This window comes from Lathyrus oleraceus, chromosome 1 (genome assembly GCF_024323335.1).
Source record: "Lathyrus oleraceus cultivar Zhongwan6 chromosome 1, CAAS_Psat_ZW6_1.0, whole genome shotgun sequence".
In the NCBI taxonomy this organism is placed as follows: domain Eukaryota; kingdom Viridiplantae; phylum Streptophyta; class Magnoliopsida; order Fabales; family Fabaceae; genus Lathyrus; species Lathyrus oleraceus.
Window position 1 is genome coordinate 207,762,149 of NC_066579.1, and position 25,642 is coordinate 207,787,790.

Sequence of the window (25,642 nt, forward strand, 5' to 3'; positions counted from 1 at the left end):
GTTGCAGGTGCGGACATTGTACTATAGGAAACGTAGCAGCTATTACTACCACGTTGTTTTTTCTCTCATGACTTTTCAAAGATATTTTTTTAGATTAATTCTTATTTTGACTTTTGCAATATTAAAAAAATTCAGTTTTTTTTTAGGTTAAAAATAAAAGATAGGATTGGTTTACCCAACTTCAATAGAAGTTATGCAAGGATATCAAATGCAGAGAGATGCGAGTTCGAATCCATAATATCTCATTTGTTCGTCTTTAAAGGATAAATTTCAATCATTTTTTGAAACAATAGGTTACTCGAGAATAAAGAAGAGAGTAATGTGAAAAATGATTGTATAATGAAAAGAGTAAGTTGTTATACAAAAGAGAAGTTGTTGATTTACATAATCACTTGTCTATTTGTAGGCAACTAACATACTTGACTTTTTACATGATGTATTCGACTATGCCGAATACATGTTAACACATTTCGGCATCAACAACACATTGTATTTCGACATCAACAACTACATGATGTATTTGACATTGTCGAATACAACTAACTTCGACTTTGTTGAATATAATTGACCTACTAAAACTATGAATCATTAGCTTCTAGCACGCCACCTAATTCAAGTTTTCAAGACTTCTTATTTCAATACTCCTCTTCAACTCATCAAACCCGACTTTCTTCAATGACTTGGTGAGTATATAAGCTAGTTACAATTCTTACTAGCAATGCTCAAGTTCAAGTTTTTCTTTATATACTTGATCCCTAAGGAAATGATACCTTATCTCTATGTGTTTACTCCTATCATGACACACTGGATGATTTGACAGGTCAATAGTTGACTTGTTATCTACAAACAACTTCAATCTTCATAGGTTCCATAATTCGAGTAACATTCCTATCCATAATGTTTGGCATATTGCATAAGAGGCATATACATACTTAGGCTCACATGAGGATAATGCCACAATGCTTTTCTTTCTTGAGCTCAAAGAGATTAAAGAACCTCCAATCATGAATAAATATCTTGAAATACTCTTCTTTTCATCTTGATCTCCATTGAAATTTGAATCAATGTAGCCATGTACCTCTGCATTTGTGCTGATGTTCTTTTGCCTTGGCATCAATACATGATGATCAATTGTGCCCTTTATGTATCTTAACACTCTTTTGACTACAATTAGATGACATTCTTGAGGTTTCTCCATGAATCTGCTCAATAACCTAACACTTTGGAAAATGTTCGAAATGATATTGCATAGATATCTTAGGGATCCAATAATTTGCTTATACAATGTTGCATTTACAAATTTATGAGTTGTATCCTTTCTCAATTTTGCTCCTGTCTCCAATGGTGTGATAGATGCATTATAATTGCTCATCTTGAACCTTTTCAAGATGTCTTGAGCATACTTATTTCGGTGCAAGAGCATTCCTTTACTCGTGTCTTTAAACTCAATCCCTAAGAAATATGACAAGTGCCCTAGATGAAACATTTCAAATTCCTACATCAGTTCAGTCTTAGGCCTTTTTATCTCTGTCTCATCTGCATATGTGATCAGCAAGCCAGCCACATACAAACATATAATGACTTGACTGAGCCTGTTTGCATTATTGACATACACTTCATGCTCTGAGATGCATTTATTGAATCCTGCCTTGATCAAGAAACCATATATTCGTTTGTTCCAAGCTCTAGGGGCTTGCTTCAAGCCATACAATGCTTTCCTTAACCTACATACTTCCATTTCTTGCCTTTTGGTCTCAAATCTAGTGGTTGGCTAACATAAACCTCTTCATCCAATGGTTCATTCAAAAATGCTGACTTTATATCCAATTGATGTATCTTCCATCTGTTGCTTGTTGTAGTACCTACAATAGTTCTAATGGTTTCCAATATTGCAATAGGTGCATATACTTCATTAAAGTCAATGTCGGGTTTTTGTAGAAAGCCTCTTGCCACTAGTCTGGCTTTGTACTTAGCAATATCACCATTTAGCCTAGTTTTCAACTTGTAGACCCATTTTCACATCAATCTTCTTCTTTCTTGATCTTTCCACGAGCTCTCAGGTCTTGTTCTTCTCAATTTCCCCGATTTCTTCTTGCATGGCTGCCAACTAGTTTGAATCATTCATGGCTTGATCCAAATTAATTGGTTATGATTCATCCGCCATCATCACTTTTCATATAAGGTTACCATCTGCATCAATTGCTTGATCTGTAAATCTCTCATATCCACCTATCCTTGTTAACTCAATTCTTGTTCTAGTAGATCTTCTAACATTCTGCTCAAGTGGTTCTTCATTTTGAGTGGTTGTGGATCCATTTTGTTAGTATGCTTCGAGCAGAGTTATGACTACTCTTGCTTATGTTGAACTGACCCATGAGTTTAATTCCACCCTTTTCTTTCATCCACCAAAACATCCTTGTTGATCACGAGTTCATCGGCATTTGGTGAATATAACTTGTATGCACCCGTTGAATGATAACTTATGAGCACCATGGTCTGACTTCAATCATCTATCTTCCTTCTTAATTACTCAGGTACATGCCTGAAGAAAATTGATCCAAATACTCTAAAATGACTAACATTTGGCTTCAGTCCTATCCAAGCCTCATAAGGTATCTTGTGCACTATATTCTTGGTTGAACATCTGTTAAGTATGTATACTATTTCCGAAACTACTTCTCCTCAAACCTCTTTGGCATTTCTTTGGCTTTCAACATACTCATGGCCATGTTCAGTATACTTATATTTTGCCTCTCAGTTACTCCGTTATATTGTGGTGTATAAGGTGCAATGACCTCATGCTATATTCCTTCCTCATTGCAAAATCTTGAAAATTCGATAGAGTTGTATTCAACTCCACCATCAATTCCCAATCTCTTTAACTTGCATTCACTTTGTTTTTTAACATCAAATTTAAAATTCTTGAATTGTATGAATACCTCACTCTTTCTTTCGATAAGATAAATCCACATGTATCTAGTGAACTCTTTTATGAAAGTTAGTAAATAGTAATTACCTCCATTTGATCTGACTTTGAGAGGTTCATACATATCATAGTGAACCAGTTGTAGCTTTTATGTTGATTTCATGGGAAAGTCATGTTTGAATGCTTTCCTTGCCTTCTTTGCTTTGCAGCACTCCTCACACACCTAAATTTGTTTCTTCAATTGAGGTAAGCCATACACCATCTTCTTCAAGTTAAGCATATCTAGACTTCTGAAGTTTAGGTGTCCATGCATGTGATGCCAAAGTCAATCTTTGTCTCCCTTGACAGTCGAATTCAAACATTGATGATCAAACATGTTGATCTCTATTTTTAATATCTTATTATCTTCTAGTGGTGCTTTCATATCATCCTTCCTTCATCATCATACATCTCCATCTGATTCTCTTCCACCTTCATGTTATACTCTTTTGCAAGTAATTGAATTATGTTTATCAAATTACTTGTCATTGAAGATACATATAATATGTAGTTTCAGGATTAGCCTAAGAGGGGGGTGAATTAGGCTTTATAAAAAAATCAGTTATTTTATCGGTGGATGAATTTGTGTCGTCTAAGTGTCTAGGTTATGAAAGCAATAAAGCGGAAAATAAAACGACACCAAGAATTATCCTGGTTCCCTTCACAAACCAAAGGTACATCCAGTCCCCTTACACCTCATAAGAGATTTTATTATAGTTTTAGATTGTACAGCCTATCACACCATAAACTGGTGAAGCCTACGTTCTAACAACTATACAACAATCAAGTGTGCAAGAACAATCCTCTTGCAACACCAACCCTTGTGTCCAACAATCCTGGATCATAAGTCAAACAAAAATAAATCTTTTTTGATGATTTGAATAAAGTGTAGTACTATCAATCTTCTCTTGATTGATCTTCTCCTTGGATAAATAATTCACTCAAAGGATAATATATAAGTGTTCAACAAGAAATGGAATGAGATGAAACAAGAATGTTAAAAAGTTTCTTCTCAAAAATTGTTTATGAACACTTTCATGAGAAATTGACAAATATGAAAGAGTGATTATCTTGAGTTTTTATGATGGTTCTTGGAGGTATTTTTTCATTTAAAAAATAGAATTTATATTGATCAAAACACCTTTTAAAAGAGGTATAACTTTCTTCATAAAAATTAGTGAAAAGGTATAAGTATTTGAAAACATTTTTCATGAAAAGAGGCCAAGAAATGCTGAAACGAACAGTGTTAACCGGTTAACCAAATGGGTTAACCGGTTAACGTATCTAACGTTAACTTCAGAATTTCAAATACAAGGCCGTTAACCGATTAACCCATATGGTTAACTAGTTAACACTGTTGAAACACAGAAAATATTTTAAGTAAAATGTGTTTTTCATTTCAACATGTTAAAAAATGGTTAGGTTAAATATGGAAATACAAAACATGATTGTTGAACACTTGTATACTAATTTAAGAGTGAATTAGATATACCTTAGAAGTGATTCAACAAATTTGCAAAAATGTTGGCTTGATAATGAATCTTGAACCAAATGTTGCTATGCATATGTGGCTTGATTAACTTGATGCTTTGAATTCTCTTGAAGCTCTTATCTTTTTGCATTGATACATGTTGTCTTCATCAAAATTCTTTGGATTGAAGCATGCTTCTACAATCTCCCCCTTTTTGATGATGACAACCAAATTTTAAAGAGATGCTTAAGAGTGAAGTTTCTCTAATTTGATTCTCCCCCTAAGTTCAAGAACTCCCCCTAAATGAGAAGCGTAACACAAAAATTCTGCATAGAGAGAATATTAGAGAAACAAGTCTTCTCCCCTATTGGCATTAGCAAAAAGGAAGAAGCTTATGGAAAAAAAAGCATATAAGCATACAAGCATTATGTAATAATTAATATAGTATAAGCATAACAAGAAATTTTAAGAAAAGGTTAGATGTCACCTTCATTGAGAATACCAAGTTCTCGCCGAATCTTGAAAAATTGCTCTTTAGCCAATGGTTTTGTGAATATGTCGGCAAGTTGGTTATGTGTATCCATGAACATAACATGTACATCTCCGTTGAGCACGTGATCTCGAAGGAAATGATGTCGGATATCTATGTGCTTTGTCCTTGAATGCATGACCGGGTTCTTTGTGATGTTGATGGCACTTGTGTTATCGCATCGAAGAGGAATGCAACCGAGATCTACACCAAAATCAAGAAGTTGTTGCTTAAGCCATAAAATATGTGCACAACAACTGCCTGCTGCAATGTACTCCGCTTCGGCCGTGCTAAGTGCGACACATGCTTGCTTCTTGCATGCCCACGACACTAGTGCATTCCCGAGAATGTGACAAGTACCACTTGTGCTTTTCCTATCGGTCTTACATCCTGCATAATCAGCGTCAGAATAAACAATCAAGGAACATATACTACCTTTTGGATACCATAGTCTGATGTTCGTTGTTCCTTTGAGATACTTCATAATCCTCTTCACGGCGGTGAGATGCGATTCCTTCGGATTTGCTTGAAAGCGTGCACACAAACATACACTAAACATAATGTCAGGACGACTTGCCGTCAAATATAGTAATGAACCAATCATACCTCGATATTTTGTGATATCTATTGAAACTCCGGATTCATCTTGACCAACGTACGTTCCGGATCCCATAGGAGTGGACATCACTTTGCAACTATCCATATCGAATCTTTTCAACAATTCCTTGCAATACTTGGATTGGTTGATGAAGATGCCATCCTTTGTTTGCTTGATTTGTAGTCCAAGAAAATAGTTCAATTTTCCCATCATGAACATCTCGAATTCTCCTTGCATCATAAGTGAAAACTCTTTGCAAAGACCTTTGTTCGTTGAACCGAAGATGATGTCGTCGACATAGATTTGAACCAATAAGGTGTTACCCTTGATCTTTTTTATGAACAAAGTCTTGTCAACCTTTCCTTTTACAAATCCCTTTTCACATAGAAAGTTGCTGAGGCGGTCATACCATGCTCTTGGTGCTTGCTTTAAGCCATATAGTGCTTTCTTCAACTTGTAAACATGTGAAGGATTCTTGAAGTCTTCAAAACACGAAGGTTGTTTGACGTAGACTTCTTCATTGATGTAGCCATTCAGGAAAGCGCTTTTGACATCCATCTGAAACAATTATAAATTCATAGAACAAGCATAAGCAAGTAATAATCGAATTGCTTCTAACCTTGCTACCAGAGCGAACGTCTCATCAAAATCAATTCCTTCCTCTTCGTTGTATCCTTGTGCGACCAATCTTGCTTTGTTACGAACTATGATCCCATTCTCATCAAGTTTGTTCTTGAACACCCATCTTGTTCCTATGATGTGCTTGTTGTCCGGTCTTGGTACAAGACTCCAAACTTGATTCCTTTCGAATTGGTTGAGTTCTTCTTGCATTGCTACTATCCATTGATCGTCGCCTAAGGCTTCATCGACTTTGGTTGGTTCTATTTGAGATACAAAATCCATGTTGAGACAAGCATCCTTGAGATTTAGTCGTGTTGCAACGCCTTGGCTAATATCACCAATAACTTTATCGATCGGGTGATCTCTATGAGTTCTCCATTCTTTCGGTAGATCATGATGTTCTTCAATGATTGGTGAGTCATCTCCTTGTGGTATTGGTTGATCATTTGGAACTTCCTTTTGTTGTTGTGACATATCTATTATATCATCATTATCAACAACAATAAGGTTATCCTCTTTCGAGGGGTTAGTTTCATCAAAAGATGCATGCATTGATTTTTCAATAGAAAGAGTTCTTTTATTGAAAATTATAAATGCCTTACTAGATAGGGAGCAGCCAAGGAAGATACCTTCGTCGGATTTCTCATCGAACTTACCAAGGTTGTCCTTATCATTGTTGAGGACAAAACATTTGCACCCAAAAATGTGAAAGAAAGATATATTAGGCTTCCTTCCTTTGAATAGCTCATACGGAGTCTTTTTGAGAATCGACCGAATGTTGACACGGTTGCTTACAAAACATGTTGTGCTAACTGCGTCCGCCCAAAAATATTTAGGAAGGTTGGAGTCACTGAGCATTGTTCTTGCGAGCTCCACCAAAGATCTATTCTTTATTTCTACGACACCGTTTTGTTATGGTGTTCGTGGTGCAGAGAAGTTGTGGGAAATTCCGTGCTCTTCGCAAAATTCTTCAAAGAATGTGTTTTGGAATTCTCCATCGTGGTCACTTCTTATGGAGGTTATTGTGAGGGACTTCTCGTTTTGAATTTGTTTCGCATACTTCTTGAAAGCCTTGAAAGCATCACTTTTCTGCACTAGAAACAATGTCCACGTATATCTAGAGAAATCATCAACAATAACTAAAGCGTAAACATTACCTCCAAAGCTTTTCGTTCTTGATGGACCGAAGAGATCCATGTGCAAGAGTTGAAGTGGCCTAGACGTAGATACAACATTCTTGGATTTGAAAGTTGTCTTGGTTTGCTTTCCCTTTTGACATGCGTCACATAGCTTATCCTTGATGAACTTAATCTTTGGAAGACCAACAACTAGATCATGCTTTATCAACTTGTTCATGTGCTCCATGTGAATGTGAGCGAATCTTTTATGCCATATCCAAGCCTTGTTGTTGTTCGTCATTAAGCATTTTACCTTCAAGGAAGAGTCATCAAATGAAATCATCAAAATATTATTAAACCTTTTACCTTTTAGCAAAATGTCATGGGTGACTTCATGTTCTATTAAACATTCATCCTTTGTGAAGTTGATTCGGAACCCTTTGTCACACAATTGACTTATGCTAAGTAGGTTGTACTTTAGGCCTTCAACATAAAGGACATCTTCGATGATGGTTGATCGCGACTTAATGAGTCGAATTTGGGGTACAAACTGCAAGTGCACAGTTCTATCGCGTAGTTTTAAAAGATATCGATCCCACAGGGACTTATGAATCGATATACCGTTTTCTAAGGTTACTTCGTAGAGCTAAGGCGGATAATACTTTGATTGTTTGGGGGAAAAGTTAAAACTAAAATAAGATCTAAATTAAATATTAATTAAGCGGATATCGGTATGTAGTTCGTCGTAATTAGGGAATCAATTCTTCGTTGGTTTCTTGGTTTTAAAATAAATCTTTTCAGTAGACACTATTGATTAAAAGCCTTTTCTCAAACTCTCGCTCTGTTGAATAAACTATGATTTTATATTAACGTAGCTGTCACTTATTAGTTAAGTCCAAAATCACTTTTTGAAAACAATAGAATCCGTAGAAATTCTTTTTAAGAAAACACTAATCGTTTAAATACCCTCGTCTCAAACTCTCGCTCTGTTGACTTAGATCATATAATTAAATTCAAATGCTTAACTCTCGTCCTCACATTCAACCTTTAAAAATACTTTTTGAAAAAGATTAGAATTTAATTAACTCTAAAAATTGCTTTCGCCCTGATCTAGAATTAATGTCCAATTTACACTGTCCAGTTAAAAACTCAAAGTCTCGTTCTATTGATTTTAACTTCTTTATGTCTTTTACTTTCGTACAAAACCTTGTTATTAAACCTGTAAATTGAGACCGTAAAAAGAGTGATTTTATTTTTAAATGTAATTAAACCAACTTAGTTTTGATTCCTTCATTCCGCTTACTCTACATACCGATACCTAAATAAATTAGCCAGACATGCTTAACAGATCTAAATAATCAGCATGCATAAATAATTCCATCTCAGGCAAATAATATAAATAAACAGTAAAGCAGAGCATATATAAATTCAAACAATAATTAAAGAACCTGAATAATTTATAGCAATCTTGAACACTCCACCACAGACCGGTTGGATTTGTTCTTGAATTCTTCAATCGGACAGGAAAATAAAAGTGAAGGAATAAAAATCTAGGGTCTAACGTAAGGTTAGATCTAGTAAAAGATACACAATATTTTCCGGTGTAGAAACTATTGTGCGAAAAATTAATTAAGTGCTGAAAGATTAACTGGAAAGGAAAGTAAAAATAAGAATTGCAATTAAAAGCAAAAACAGTAAAGGAAAAATAATGGTATGCTTGCACGGATGGAAGAAGAAAATTGAACGAAAACGGAGAGTCTCGCAGGGTTTGCCAAAAGCTACTATTTATATTGGTCACTTGTTGTAACTGTTTCCAAAGGTCTTCCGTGTAAAGAGTCTTCACGTTGCAAATGGTCAAGCGTAACAATAGGCCTCAACGTCTTTGTTGCGCTTCTGAAGCCAAAAATATAGGGGAATGGTGTGACGTCCGTCACACCATGTGTTACGCTCGTAACACAAGTAGGTAGGGCGTGAAGCTCGTCACAGCTTGTGTGACGCTCGTCACGGGCGCAGCGCCTTGCTTTTGGGTTGGACTTTGGCTTGGTGGAATTTGCTTCTTTTCATTTCTTTTTGCACCTCCTTTTCTTCCTTTTTCACTTGTGCTTCAAATAAGCTACCTGAGATAAATAGAAAGAAAATACCGAGTAATATCGAATAAAATGAAGTAAATTGAAGTAAATAATAATATAATTTAATTAAATCGAGTCCTAGAATGTGATATTATTTCATGTTATCAAACTCCCCCATACTTAGACCTTTGCTTGTCCTCAAGCAAAATACAGTATAGAATTCGTTTTAAAAATTTAGCCAGATGAAATTTCGAAACACACATCAATTCGTACTAGGTTGCAAGTAGATTTTGTTTAGAAGCAACTTGAATTTAATCTCGACATCAAGAACTACCGTTACCACATCTGATAATCTTACCTCATGCAAACCAGTTCGAGTCATGCTATTATAGCTAGCCTGGTTCTTTTACTCTTATTTCACCCGTTTTCATTCTAACGAAATCACATTAAGCCCTTTATCGTTTCACGCACATAGTGGAGTGACCGGTTAGTGATTCTGATCCCCTTTTTAGCTTGAAGCTCTGGTACATGAGTCGGATAACTTCGTTATTTAGTCCATTGCGAATTGCGAGGGATCGGACCGTAGTCCTCCCTACCAAGTTCAGTACCAGATACCTGCCGAACCAACTCATAATGGGTCTTTCGTATTATGTTTTTGTATGATCTGCAACCTTTAGATTAAATGATCTGGTAAGGATCACCTAACTTAATTAGTGCATTTCCTTATATATATATATATATATATATATATATATATATATATATATATATATATATATATATATATATATATATATATATATATATATATATATATATATATATATATATATATATATATATATATATATATTTTATTTTGGGAATCATTCACTTATATTCATCGGCCCTCCACGTAGTTTGCTATTAAGATGGTGCTGACTTCTTGTACAAACTACTCGGGGTTACTATAAAGTTAAAAATCCAGGGACTTGTATAACAGTTGCCTTTCTGATCTAACAAGTTGAGGTTTGTTTAGAGTGTTGGGGCGGTAATAGTTTTTGTCTTAATTTGTTCAAGTTCGATAAAATAAGCAACCTTTATACTTACTGAGTGTGTTGAATTTTTGTTATGGCTCATGAAATTTTTTGAGGGAATAGATAATAGAAAATTTTCACACTAGGGACTTAACTTAAAATATATTATAAGAAATTTTGTTTTGTTTTTTTTTTGTTTTTTTTTTATATTCAAGGGAATAACAATGAAAAGAAAGGTACATACTTGAAGAAGGGAGGATAGAAAGAACACGGTTTTCCCCCCCATACTTAAATGAAACATTGTCCCCAATGTTTTAAGGAAATCAAAAGAAATAAAAAGAAAAGGAAATTAAATCAATGCTGCCTTCCGCCTCTTGTTCTTGGACCTGGTGATCGTTGACGTACGTCTAAGTCGTCGAACCTGCTGAGCAACTCAGTGAACCGCTGATCGGTTATAGCATTCCTCGCTTCCTGTTGTTGTTGCATTTGGCGCATCATTTGCATCATTTCGAGATTCTGCGCTTGCATACCATCAATAGCATCCATGATGTCGTCGTTGGTTGCAGGTCTTCTTCGTTGACGACGTCGTGAGGATGGGCCAGCTGCATTATCGGAAGGGTTGAGCGGGACAGATTGTTGTGCAGGAGCATGATCACCTAGCTCCATTTCTTCGAACTCGTCTATAGACGGGTTTGCATGTGAAGGCTCGGTAGCTTCGGGAGCATTCAGATCATAGAGGTCGCGGTTGGGGTTGGTGACATCCGTTAGGGAAATGTTGGGTAGAACAACGCTTGGGACTTCCTGGTTATTCACCATAAGGTAATATTTTCCGCCTACTCTGTTCTTAATTAGGCGGCTGGACCGACAATAGCTTATATCCATAAATAGGGGAGGTAAAGATTCTAAAGTTTGGAGTCGGTCCCCTAGGTTTAAGCCAAGTGCTATGGTGGTGATTAATCCACCAATTACAAAAGTTTGACGGCCTCTAGCATATAAGGTGCGGATATGATGAAATAGGAAGGAGGCGGCGTTTACCTTAGTATCCGGTTCGAAGACGCATTCGAGGAAGAATAATTCCTTTGCGTTGACTTTGTTGTTGTTCGGTCTTCCAAAAACTGTGTTTTGCAGGATGCGGATAAAGTACCGGATAGTTGGGTTATGTATATGGGAAACAAGAAGCTCTTCCCAGTTCTTGGCATCTACACCGGATATTTTCCTAAAGAGGTTGAAGGCGTGTATGTTCCACTGGGAATTCGGAGGGATTCTCGGGTGGACTTGACCTTCTACAGGGAACTGTAGCATGGTACTCAATTGGTTTTGGGATAAGGAGTATTCGGTGTTGAACATACGGAAGGTTGCGGTACCGGTTAAGTACTCGTCTTCACCGGTGGGAGTGTTGTACGCATATGAACTTAAAAATTCTAAGGTTAGGGAGGGGTAGGTAGGTTGATTATGCGTGCATAGAAAGGTTAAATCAGCAAGACGGAGCATCCATTCTATACCTTGAAGTAATCCTAATTCTTGTAAACAAGTTAGATCAGGATACCTGGTAGAGGTGACACCTCGTTGTTGGAAACGCTCGAACTGCTCCCTTTGATAATTATCATCTTCGGATCGGAAGATGATATTTCCGAAAGCTTGGTTGCTTGCCATATCGATAAGTGGTTTGAAAGAGGTAATTAGGGGAGAAGGGAAATGAAATTGATTTTAGAGAATGGTTTGTGGTGTATGAAGAAAGGTATGGTGGGTATTTATAGGAAAAAAAAATTGGAAGTTGGAAAGGGAGTAGTTGAAAAGTAAATAAATGTGGGTAAATGTGAATAAATGGGGAAGGTAAAAAGGTGAAGTGGTGTAACGGTCGTCTCTCCAACGGCTTGTAACGTTCACCTAGTCTGAAGGTGTTACGCTCGTGACAGGGGCGTTACGGGCGTCACAGGCACTTGGTGTGACGTCCGTGATAGATTGTGTGACGCTCGTCACACAGTCTTTCTGGCACGTTACTGCTTGCGTTCTTTATAATAATTATAGTAATTTATTTTTATTATTTTATTTTGCTTCAGTTTATTTTCACTACGCCAAAAATGACTTTTAACAGCGCATCTTAGACAGCGCTTTTAAAAGAAAGCGCTGTCTAAGGTTAAAATTAAAATAAAACACGGAAATTGTGATACTTTAAATTGCCTTGCATGCTATTCTACTTTCCATAATATATATATATATATATATATATATATATATATATATATATATATATATATATATATATATATATATATATATATATATATATATATATATATTATATATAATATATATATATATATATATATATATATATATATATATATATATATATATATATATATATATATATATATATATATATATATATATATATATATATATATATATATATATATATATATATATATATATATATCTTTAATAAATTATGTAGGTAGCATACAGTAGAGAGCATTATTGCTAGATATTGCATAATTCATAGTAAAGTAAAATAAATCAATAGCTTCATAAAATAATCATAATGTAACATTGGAGGAGAAAACAACAAAAAAATGCGAAAGAGAAACAAATACGAACATAATTTGAAATAACATTAATGAATAATCTAACTAAAACTAAATAACTAAGAAAAACAACTTTTATCCATCTGCACGATCTCTGGCCGGAGGAGCAAAGGAGTTAACACGGTTTAGCAACTCGTGGAACTGATTTGTCATACTGTTCATGTATCCCAGAAATTCTTGTCCCATGTTAGCTAACTCTTCTCTGAGGGCGTCTTGTTCTGACATCAAAGCTTGAATGGTGGTGTTATAATCAGCTTCGGGCATATGATGTCTAAGATCGGGTATCGCCGATTCTTCGGCCGGGGCAGGTTGAGGAGGAGGATCAATATCATAGTATCCAGATGGTGTCTGAGGGTCAGATTCAGCATAAGGGATCTGGTCATCACAAATCTCATAGTCCTGGATGGATTCAGTAGATCTAGCTGGAGAGGGTGTTGCGTTCAGATTGTAGAGCCAGTTATTGCGGTTATGAACACTAGTCCTAGGACTGAGCAAGGTGAATAGGCAAAGAACTTGGTTATTAATTATAAGCTCAAACTCTTCAGACCCTAGGTTTGATATAAACATAGTGTTGAAGAGGAAGGGTATACTCATAATAGTAATGCCACAAAAAGGGCTTAAGTCAAGCATAGGTTGACGTAATCCGATAGCATTACCAATCATGGTTATCAAACCGCCTATTCGAATTGGTGCTCGTTCGTCTTGGATAAGGTGGTCTAAATTTGCCAACATAAAAGTGGCACCGTTTACTGGGCGGTTCTGGGAAGCACAAAATATGATGAAGAGTTCATCACGTGAAACTGTGGTACTGTTTGGCTTCTTCCCAAATAAGGTGTGGGTCAGGATCTTATGGAAATAACGAAAGGTCGGGTTATGTATGTTTCCAGAGAGAAACTCATGTTCCTCGGGATCTTCATTTCCAGTCAAGCTTCCCCAAAAGTGTTCAAGTTCTCTATATTCAAAAAGTTCTTCTTGGCTCACTATGAATGTGTCAAAGGAGGTAGGGAAACCTAAAAGGTTGGTAAAGTCTTGAATATTAAATTGGTACTCCATGTTAAACATTCTGAACTGGATGAAACCTCTGCTTATTCCTTTTCCATGGTTGGGTAGATAGATCAGGGAACTAAGGAATTCTAGTGTTAGTCTCCGGTAAGTGACGAAATGTCTACGGATAGGAGAGGTTCCCCACCCAATCTGACTCAACAAATATAGGACACTTTCTCTTAGTCCAAGGGCAGTCATTGCCCAGTCATCAGCATACAGGCTAGGTAGCATCTCTCTTGTGGCTAGTTCATCAAACTTTTGTTTCTGAGCTTTCCCTCTGAATTTCATACCCATACGATCAATTTGTCCCATCAGGTTAATGTTAGCTAGAGAAAAGAAAAACAATAGTTTTAGTCAGGGTTTGGCCAAATGCCGAAAGAAGAAGGAAAAAAAAAGTTTTTTAATAAATTAAAATAAACTAAGAAAGAATACTAAATAAAATTTAAAAGAATAATTAAGGGAGAAATGAAAATATAAATATTGGTGGGTTGTCTCCCACTAAGCGCTTTGTTTAATGTCGCAAGCTCGACATAAAAACTATCAATTATAATCTATAAATTCTGGAGGCATTTCGTCTAAGTGCAAGACTTGCGAATCTTCATTGTTTTCTGCATAGTGATAATGTTTTAGATGTTGCCCGTTTACGGTAAATGGTTCCATAGATTTGCCTTTAATTTCTACTGCTCCACTGGGAAAGACATTGGTGATATGAAAAGGACCTGACCATCTAGATCGAAGTTTTCCCGGGAATAACTTTAGCCTAGAGTTAAATAAAAGGACTGTATCGCCTTGTTTGAAGATTTTCCTCGATATGCGCTTGTCATGCCATTGTTTTGTTCTTTCTTTGTAGATTCTGGCATTTTCGTAAGCGTCTCTTCTGAGTTCCTCTAATTCGCTTATATCAAGGATTCTCTTTTCACCGGCGGCCTTATAGTTTAAATTTAGATTTTTAATAGCCCAATAGGCTTTATGTTCTAATTCTACCGGGAGGTGACAAGATTTTCCATAAATGAGCTTAAATGGAGTTGTCCCTATGGGAGTTTTGTAAGCAGTTCGGTAAGCCCATAAAGCTTCTGGTAATTTCAATGACCAGTCTTTCCTTGAGGTGGCGACTGTTTTTTCTAGTATCTGTTTGATTTCTCTATTAGACACTTCCACTTGCCCACTGGTTTGAGGGTGGTAAGGTGTCGCTACTCTATGTCTTACGCCATACTTAAACAGTAGTTTTTCGAGTACCTTGGATATGAAATGCGATCCACCATCACTGACTACTATTCTTGGGACACCAAACCTTGGAAATATTATATTCTTAAAGAGTCTAGTTACTACTCGTGTGTCGTTTGTTGGAGAAGCTATAGCTTCAATCCATTTTGATACGTAGTCAACTGCCACGAGTATGTATTTGTTACCGAAAGAGGATGGAAAAGGTCCCATGAAGTCTATTCCCCACACGTCGAAAATCTCTACTTCCAAAACGCCCTTTTGTGGCATCTCTGTTTCCTGTGCGTTGACATCTATCACATTTCTTAATAGCCGCATGCACATCCTTCCATATATTTGGCCAATAAAAACCGGCTTGTAGGATTTTAGAGCAGGTCTTGGATGTACTTGCATGTCCACCATAAGGAGCGGAGTGACAATGTTGGATTATATTTTCTACCTCTTCTTCGGGTATACACCGACGGAAAATACCATCGGGGCCTCTTTTAAAAAGTAAGGGGTCATCCCAGTAATAGTGTTTTATGTCATAGAAGAATCGTTTCTTCTGCTGGTAGGATAAAGTAGGTGGAACTATTCCGGCAGCTAAATAATTGACGAGATCAGCGTACCACGGTGTAACAGATATAGCTAAGGTGGTTTCTACCTGTTTATCAGCGTTATTTTCTCCCAAAGTAGCTATAAGTTTATCGTACGAGAAATCATCGTTAATTGGTGTTCTTTCCGGTTCAAGGTTCTCAAGTCTAGAGAGGTGATCTGCTACTACGTTTTCAGTTCCTTTCTTGTCTTTGATTTCCAAATCGAACTCTTGTAGCAACATGATCCACCTTAGGAGTCTAGGTTTAGCATCCTTTTTCGTTAAGAGGTATTTGATAGCAGCGTGGTCAGTGTAGATGATTATTTTGGCTCCGACCAAGTAAGAACGAAATTTATCTAGCGCAAATACTACTGCTAGAAGTTCTTTCTCGGTTGTGGCGTAATTCATTTGTGCTTCATCTAGAGTTCTACTTGCGTAATATATAACGTGAAGCTTTTTATCTTTTCGTTGTCCTAAAACAGCGCCTACAACGTAATCACTGGCATCACACATTATTTCGAATGGTTCATTCCAATCTGGTGTCTGCATTATGGGTGTGGAGATCAATGCTTGTTTAAGCGTTTGAAATGCTTCTAAACATCTATTGTCAAATATGAATTCAGCATCCTTCATCAATAGCCCGGTTAAAGGTTTAGTTATCTTAGAGAAGTCTTTAATGAATCGTCGATAAAAACCGGCATGTCCTAAGAAGCTTCGTACTTCTCTCACAGTTTTCGGGGGTTGAAGGTTTTCGATTACCTCTATTTTGGCTTTGTCTACTTCAATTCCTCTGTTCGAGATGATATGTCCTAAAACAATTCCTTCTTGTACCATAAAGTGGCATTTTTCCCAATTAAGTACTAGGTTTACTTTTACACATCGCTCTAGAACTCTTTCTAGGTTTTCAAGGCATTCTTCAAAGCTTTGTCCGCATACGGAAAAGTCATCCATAAATACTTCCATGATGTTTTCGAGAAAATCGGCGAATATTGCCATCATGCATCTTTGGAAGGTTGCAGGAGCATTACACAAGCCAAACGACATTCGTCTATAAGCGAAGGTACCAAAAGGACACGTGAACGTTGTCTTTTCTTGGTCATCAGGATGAATTGGTATTTGAAAGAAGCCTGAGTAACCGTCTAGATAACAGAAATGAGAATGTTTTGCTAATCGTTCTAACATCTGGTCAATGAATGGTAAAGGGAAATGATCTTTTCGGGTTGCTTTGTTTAGTTTCCTATAGTCAATGCACATTCTCCATCCCGATTCAATTCGTTTGGTTATAGTTTCTCCTTTTTCATTTTCAATAACTGTTATACCTCCTTTCTTTGGTACTACGTGTACAGGACTAACCCATTTGCTATCAGATATAGGATATATGATACCTGCCTCTAATAACTTGGTTATTTCCTTCTTCACTACCTCACTCAGGATCGGGTTTAGTCTCCTCTGGTGTTCCCTAGAAGTTTTACAGTCTTCTTCTAGCATGATGCAGTGCATACAGATAGAAGGACTTATTCCTTTAAGATCGGTGATGTTGTATCCTAGTGCGGTTGGATATTTTCTTAAGATATGCAGGAGTTTTTCTGTTTCGAGTCTTCCTAGGTCTGCATTAACTATCACTGGTCGTTCAAGTTCTAAGTCTAGGAATTCATATCTCAGGTTTTTGGGAAGTGTTTTCAGGTCTAGGGTTGGTTTCTTAAGGCATTGCGTAGGGTCCGGTGTTATTGCTAAACATTGGTTAAGTTTGTTTTCTACAAGATAGTCAGATGATTTGTCTTTTTCTAACTCTGTTTCTTTTATGCATTCATCGATGATATCCATGAAGTAACATGAATCTTCTATTGCAGGTGCTTTTAAAAATTTGGAAAGAATGAACTCAATTTTCTCTTCTCCTACTTCGAAAGTGAGTCGTCCTCGTTTTACGTCTATGATTGCACCGATAGTTGCTAAGAACGGTCTTCCCAGTATAATGGGTGTAACTTCATCTTCTCTAATGTCCATAATTATAAAATCGGTTGGAATGTAGAATTGACCTATGCGCACGGGAATGTTTTCAAGAATTCCTATAGGATATCTAACGGAACGATCTGCTAGTTGCACAGACATTTTAGTTGGTCTTAATTCTCCCATTTCCAGTTTCTTGCATATGGATAAAGGCATAACACTAATACCGGCTCCTAAATCGCATAAGGCTTTGTCGATGACAAATTTTCCTATGTGACAGGGTATAGAGAAACTACCCGGGTCTTTGAGTTTAGGAGGCATATTCTGGATTATAGCGCTACATTCAGCAGTGAGTGTAACGGTTTCGCTATCTTCAAGTTTCCTTTCATTAGAAAGAATTTCTTTTAAGAACTTGGCATATGAGGGCATCTGCGTAATAGCTTCTGTAAACGGAATTGTGACGTTTAATTGTTTCAGTAGGTCAACAAATTTTTTAAATTGGCCCGCATCTTTGGTTTTAATAAGCCTTTGAGGGTAAGGGATAGGTGGTTTATAAGGTGGTGGAGGTACATAAGGTTCCTTCTTTTCTACGGTTTCCTTATTACTCTCTTCCTTTTCCTTAGTTTTATTTTCTTCCTCAGTTGACTTTTTAGAGTTTTGGTTTTCTATCCTTGGGTCAGAAGGTCCTTCCACTTCCGTTCCACTTCTTAGTATGATTGCATGAGCGTGGCTTCTCGGGTTAGCTTGGGGTTGTCCAGGAAATGTACCAGTTGGGGCAGCAGTAGGCGCTTGTTGTTGAGCTACTTGTGATATTTGCGTTTCCAGCATTTTGTTATGGGTAGCCAGGGCATCTACTTTACTTGCTAGTTGTTTAATTTGTTCGCCAGTGTGTACATTCTGGTTTAAGAAATCTTTATTGGTTTGCTGTTGAGAAGCTATAAAGTTTTCCATCATGATTTCCAAGTTGGATTTCCTAGGGGCGTTATTGTTAGGTGTAGATGGGATCGACTTTTGATATCCCGGAGGTATAGCTGGGGCTTGATTTGGAGATTGTCCAGGTGTGTATAAAGCATTATTACTCTTATATGAAAAATTTGGATGATTCTTCCAATTTGAGTTATAGGTATGCGAGTAGGGGCTTCCTTGAGCATAGTTTACTTGCTCCGCTTGGATTCCTGTTAGGAGTTGACAATCTGCAGGAGTGTGACCTTGGATTCCACAGACTTCACAATTCTGAGTTATGGCAACCACGGTGGCTGGAGGTGATACATTTAAACTTTCAATTTTCTGGACCAGAGCATCCACTTTTGCGTTAACATGATCAAGGTTACTTATCTCGTACATGCCAGTTTTAGTTTGAGGTTTTTCTACCATTGTTCGTTCGCTTCCCCACTGATAGTGGTTTTGAGCCATGCTTTCGATAAGTTGGTAAGCATCAGCATAAGGTTTGTTCATTAGTGCCCCACCCGCGGCGGCGTCTATTGTTAACCTCGTGTTGTACAGGAGACCATTATAGAAGGTATGAATTACTAACCAGTCCTCTAAACCATGGTGTGGACAAAGTCTCATCATGTCTTTGTATCTTTCCCATGCTTCGAAGAGAGACTCGTTATCTTTTTGTTTAAATCCATTTATCTGGGCTCTCAACATAGCTGTTTTGCTTGGCGGAAAATATCGGGCAAGAAAGACTTTCTTCAACTCGTTCCATGTTGTGACTGAGTTAGAAGGAAGAGATTGAAGCCATCTTCTAGCGCTATCTCTTAACGAGAAGGGAAAAAGACGAAGTCGAATTGCCTCTGAAGTGACACCATTAGCTTTAACAGTATCAGCGTATTGGACAAACACGAATAAATGAAGGTTTGGATCCTCGGTAGGATTTCCAGAGAATTGGTTCTGTTGCACTGCCTGCAACAGTGAAGGTTTAAGTTCAAAGTTGTTTGCTTCGATTGCGGGTGGAGCAATACTCGAATGCGGCTCATCTTGCGATGGAGCGGCGTAATCTCGAAGAGCACGAGCTGGTTCTGCCATCTCGGGTATCGGCGAAGGAAGAAGATTTTTGAGATCAGGAAGTTCGACAGGAGGGAGATTGTTCGCAGCACGATATTCCTGAATTCGTCGTAAGACTCGGAGATATAGTTCGATATCGTTGATTCGTAAGTAGAACGGCTCGCCTTGTGAGCGAGTATGTGGCATACAAATCAACGAAAGAAAGAAAAAGAAAAAGAAAAAGCCTTAGTCTCTACAGCGTAACAGAAGAGTTACGATATCGACTAAATAAAAGTCCCCGGCAACGGCGCCAAAAACTTGATCGCGACTTAATGAGTCGAATTTGGGGTACAAACTGCAAGTGCACAGTTCTATCGCGTAGTTTTAAAAGATATCGATCCCACAGGGACTTATGAATCGATATACCGTTTTCTAAGGTTACTTCGTAGAGCTAAGGCGGATAATACTTTGATTGTTTGGGGGAAAAGTTAAAACTAAAATAAGATCTAAATTAAATATTAATTAAGCGGATATCGGTATGTAGTTCGTCGTAATTAGGGAATCAATTCTTCGTTGGTTTCTTGGTTTTAAAATAAATCTTTTCAGTAGACACTATTGATTAAAAGCCTTTTCTCAAACTCTCGCTCTGTTGAATAAACTATGATTTTATATTAACGTAGCTGTCACTTATTAGTTAAGTCCAAAATCACTTTTTGAAAACAATAGAATCCGTAGAAATTCTTTTTAAGAAAACACTAATCGTTTAAATACCCTCGTCTCAAACTCTCGCTCTGTTGACTTAGATCATATAATTAAATTCAAATGCTTAACTCTCGTCCTCACATTCAACCTTTAAAAATACTTTTTGAAAAAGATTAGAATTTAATTAACTCTAAAAATTGCTTTCGCCCTGATCTAGAATTAATGTCCAATTTACACTGTCCAGTTAAAAACTCAAAGTCTCGTTCTATTGATTTTAACTTCTTTATGTCTTTTACTTTCGTACAAAACCTTGTTATTAAACCTGTAAATTGAGACCGTAAAAAGAGTGATTTTATTTTTAAATGTAATTAAACCAACTTAGTTTTGATTCCTTCATTCCGCTTACTCTACATACCGATACCTAAATAAATTAGCCAGACATGCTTAACAGATCTAAATAATCAGCATGCATAAATAATTCCATCTCAGGAAAATAATATAAATAAACAGTAAAGCAGAGCATATATAAATTCAAACAATAATTAAAGAACCTGAATAATTTATAGTAATCTTGAACACTCCACCACAGACCGGTTGGATTTGTTCTTGAATTCTTCAATCGGACAGGAAAATAAAAGTGAAGGAATAAAAATCTAGGGTCTAACGTAAGGTTAGATCTAGTAAAAGATACACAATAGTTTCCGGTGTAGAAACTATTATGCGAAAAATTAATTAAGTGCTGAAAGATTAACTGGAAAGGAAAGTAAAAATAAGAATTGCAATTAAAAGCAAAAACAGTAAAGGAAAAATAATGGTATGCTTGCACGGCTGGAAGAAGAAAATTGAACGAAAACGGAGAGTCTCGCAGGGTTTGCCAAAAGCTACTATTTATATTGGTCACTTGTTGTAACTGTTTCCAAAGGTCTTCCGTGTAAAGAGTCTTCACGTTGCAAATGGTCAAGTGTAACAATAGGCCTCAACGTCTTTGTTGTGCTTCTAAAGCCAAAAATATAGGGGAATGGTGTGACGTCCGTCACACCATGTGTTACGCTCGTAACACAAGTAGGTAGGGCGTGACGCTCGTCACAGCTTGTGTGACGCTCGTCACGGGCGCAGCGCCTTGCTTTTGGGCTGGGCTTTGGCTTGGTGGATTTGCTTCTTTTCATTTCTTTTTGCACCTCCTTTTCTTCCTTTTTCACTTGTGCTTCAAATAAGCTACCTGAGATAAATAGAAAGAAAATACCGAGTAATATCGAATAAAATGAAGTAAATTGAAGTAAATAATAATATAATTTAATTAAATCGAGTCCTAGAATGTGATATTATTTCATGTTATCAATGGTAAAAGGAGGTGCTCCAATGGTTCCTACTCCAAGGATCTTTCCTTTATTGTCATCACCGTATGTAACATATCCTTTGGCCTCTAAAGATAGATGTGAAAATTTGTTGACATCGCCCGTCATATGCTTTGAACAACCGCTATCAAGATACCATTGATTCGAAGTTGTCTTCAAGCATACCTACAAAACAAAATCAAGTTTTGTTAGGTACCCAAATTGCTTTGGGTCCTTGGTAGTTAGTACCCTTTTCAACCCACACATAATTCCCTTTTGCAACGCCAATGTTTCGCACATAACAAGCATTGGGTGTGTGACCTTTGATTCCACAATAAAAACAAGTAGGGTGAAAATGACTTCTATATCTAGGAACATAATTCTTCTTCTTAGCAATCATTTTCTTTTTATGACTTTGATGCACACTTTTAGAATTGTTTACTTTCTCTTTAACAACTTGTTCACTTGCTTTAACAAAAATGGTCTCATTTGTGCTTGGTTTGGAAAACATAGAATATCCTAATCCACTTTTATCATTAGAATACCTTTGGTGCCTAAGAATTTCCTCCAAGCCAATTTGACCTTTTTCATATCTTTCTAAAACTCTTTTAAGTTGAACAATTTGGAAAGATAAAGACTTTCTTACATACAAGACTTTGTTTTTCATCCATCAACTTTTGTTTTTCACTTTCAATATATTTTTCCAAAGCAATATTATTTTCTTCTAAAGATGAAATTCGTTTCTTTTGGGATGAAATACTTTTATACAACGTCTTGCATTCTTTTAAAAGTTCATCTATAACATCTTGTGCGTCATTGTCATAAACTGAAAAGTTGCTACTAACCTCATCGATTTCTTCATCGGAGTGATGTGAAGCCATAAGATCCATGTTCACACATTCATCACTTTCCGACTCCGAAGATGAACTTATCTCATTATCGTCCCAAGCAACATAAGCCTTTTTGTTCTTGAATTCCTTCTTGCCTTTGAATCCTCCTTTCTTTGCAAGTTTCGGGCAATCCGGCTTTATGTGACCTTGCTTTCCACATTCATAACAAGTGACGTCTTGCATTGATGTGGATGCTTCCTTTTTCCTGAAATGTTTATTCTTTTTAGGATAAGAGCAATTTTTATTTTTATTAAAAAACTTACCAAGCTTCTTCACAAGAAGCATAAAGTTCTCATCTTCGGACGTCTCATCATCTTTGTCATTTTTTGAATCAACCTTCAAGGCAATTCCCTTGGACTTCTTTTCTTGACTTTCGTGCTTCTCGAGCCTTCCAAGTTCCAATTCGTGTTCTTGAAGTTTGCCAAATAGAGACACGAATGTCATCGTTGAGAGACTCTTTATTTCCGAAATAGCGGTCACCTTCGGTTGCCATTCTCTTGTCAAAGATCTTAGGACTTTCAGGTTGAGATCGTCATTGGTGAAGGTTTTACTGAGAGTAATCAAGTGATTTGTTAGATGGACGAATCTCTTTTGTAAGGCAACTATAGATTCACCGGGCTGCATGCGGAACATCTCATATTCTTGACTTAGAGTGTTTAGCCTCGATCTCTTCACTTCGGCGGTTCCTTTATGTGTTTCTACCAAGGTGTCCCAAATCTCCTTTGCCGATTTACATTGAGATATACAGAAGAACTCGTCCATACTAAGAGCGCTTTGGAGTATGTTGATTGCCTTCTTCTCATTCAGAATCTTTTTCCTATCATCTTCGTCATAGGTGTTTTTCAACTTTGCGGTACCAACTCCATTCACCACATTCATCGAGTTGTGTGGACCTTCTTCAACTGCTTCCCATATACCTTCTCCTTGGGCCTCAAGATGTGCCTTCATTCTGATTTTCCAGAAATCGAAATATTCTCCAGAGAAGAGTGGGGGCTTGTTGCTACTTCCACCATCTTTGAAAACCGGGTTTATGCTTGCGGAAGCCATGCTGGATCTCTAAGAACAAGTTACCTATAACTTGCTCTGATACCAATTGTAGTTTCAGGATTAGCCTAAGAGGGGGGGGGGGGGGGGTGAATTAGGCTTTATAAAAAATTTCGGTTATTTTATCGGTGGATGAATTTGTGTCGTCTAAGTGTCTAGGTTATGAAAGCAATAAAGTGGAAAATAAAACGACACCAAGAATTATCCTGGTTCCCTTCACAAACTGAAGGTACATCCAGTCCCCTTACATCTCGTAAGAGATTTTATTATAGTTTTAGATTGTACAACCTATCACACCATAAACCGGTGAAGCCTACGTTCTAACAACTATACAACAATCAAGTGTGCAAGAACAATCCTCTTGCAACACCAACCCTTGTGTCCAACAATCCTGGATCACAAGTCAAACAAAAATAAATCTTCTTTGATGATTTGAATAAAGTGTAGTACTATCAATTTTCTCTTGATTGATCTTCTCCTTGGATAAATAATTCACTCAAAGGATAATATATAAGTGTTCAACAAGAAATGGAATGAGATGAAACAAGAATGTTAAAAAGTTTCTTCTCAAAAATTGGTTATGAACACTTTTATGAGAAATTGACAAATATGAAAGAGTGATTATCTTGAGTTTTTATGAAAGTTCTTGGAGGTATTTTTTCATTTAAAAAATCCAGAATTTATATTGATCAAAACACCTTTTCAAAGAGGTATAATTTTCTTCATAAAAATTAGTGAAAAGGTATAAGTATTTGAAAACATTTTTCATGAAAAGAGGCCAAGAAATGCTGAAACGAACAATGTTAACCGGTTAACCAAATGGGTTAACCGGTTAACGTATCTAACATTAACTTCATAATTTCAAATACAGGGTCGTTAACCGGTTAATCCATATGGTTAACCGGTTAACACTGTTGAAACACAGAAAAATATTTTAAGTAAAATGTATTTTTCATTTCAACATGTTAAAAAATGGTTAGGTTAAATATGGAAATGCAAAACATGATCGTTGAACACTTGTATACTAATTTAAGAGTGAATTAGATATACCTTAGAAGTGATTCAACAAATTTGCAAAAGTGTTGGCTTGATAATGAAGCTTTAACCAAATGTTGCTATTCATATGTGGCTTGATTAACTTGATGCTTTGAATTCTCTTGAAGCTCTTATCTTTTTGCATTGATACATGTTTTCTTCATTAAAATTCTTTGGATTGAAGCATGCTTCTACATAATACATCAGTAAGACTGGCCTTCTGGCCATCCCTTCTAACCACAACTATGATTCCTTTTCCACCTAATGTGACATTCCTGCCATCTACAAACTTGGTCACTTTCTTAACTGAATCATCTAGCTTGGTGAACCTATTTTTATTCCCAACCATGTGGTTGTTGCATCCTGAATCAAGATACCACATATTGGTTTGTTCATCATTTGACTGAGTATTGGCCATGAGTAGCACATCATCAACCTCAATTTCTCCAGCATGTGCATATTTCACTTCTTCATTATTTTTTGCTCTCGATTCCTTCTTTATTTTAGCAATCTCGTGCATAATGACCCAATATTTTACAGTTATAGCAATTCACCTCCTTCATGTCAACTTCTTCTTCTCATACTTGTTGATCATGTACTTCTTGGTGGAATTATTGTGATTCTTTTAATTCTTCCATGAATTCTCAGCTACAACTTGATTTCTCCTCTACTTCTCTTTTCCCTTTCCATATTTCTTGGAAAACTTTGCTTGTAGTGCATGCTCCGCTACCTTCTCCCTTTCTGAATTTATTTGCTTCAATCTCATCTCATGAGCCTTTAATGAAGCTTGAAGTTACCAAAATTTCATTTCAGCAAGGTTCTTGGATTCTTCTATCGACATTACAATGTAATCAAAGCTTGCAGTTAAAGATCTCAACACCTTTTCAATC

The 25,642-nt window shown here is 36.6% G+C and overlaps 1 non-coding gene across 1 annotated transcript; it reads left to right on the plus strand.

Moving 5' to 3' along the window:
- Positions 1–19,304: 19,304 nt before the first annotated feature.
- LOC127116032 (small nucleolar RNA R71) lies at positions 19,305–19,411 on the plus strand. The gene has a single exon (XR_007801022.1). It is a non-coding gene; the product is annotated as a small nucleolar RNA R71 (small nucleolar RNA).
- The last annotated feature ends 6,231 nt before the right edge of the window (positions 19,412–25,642 follow it).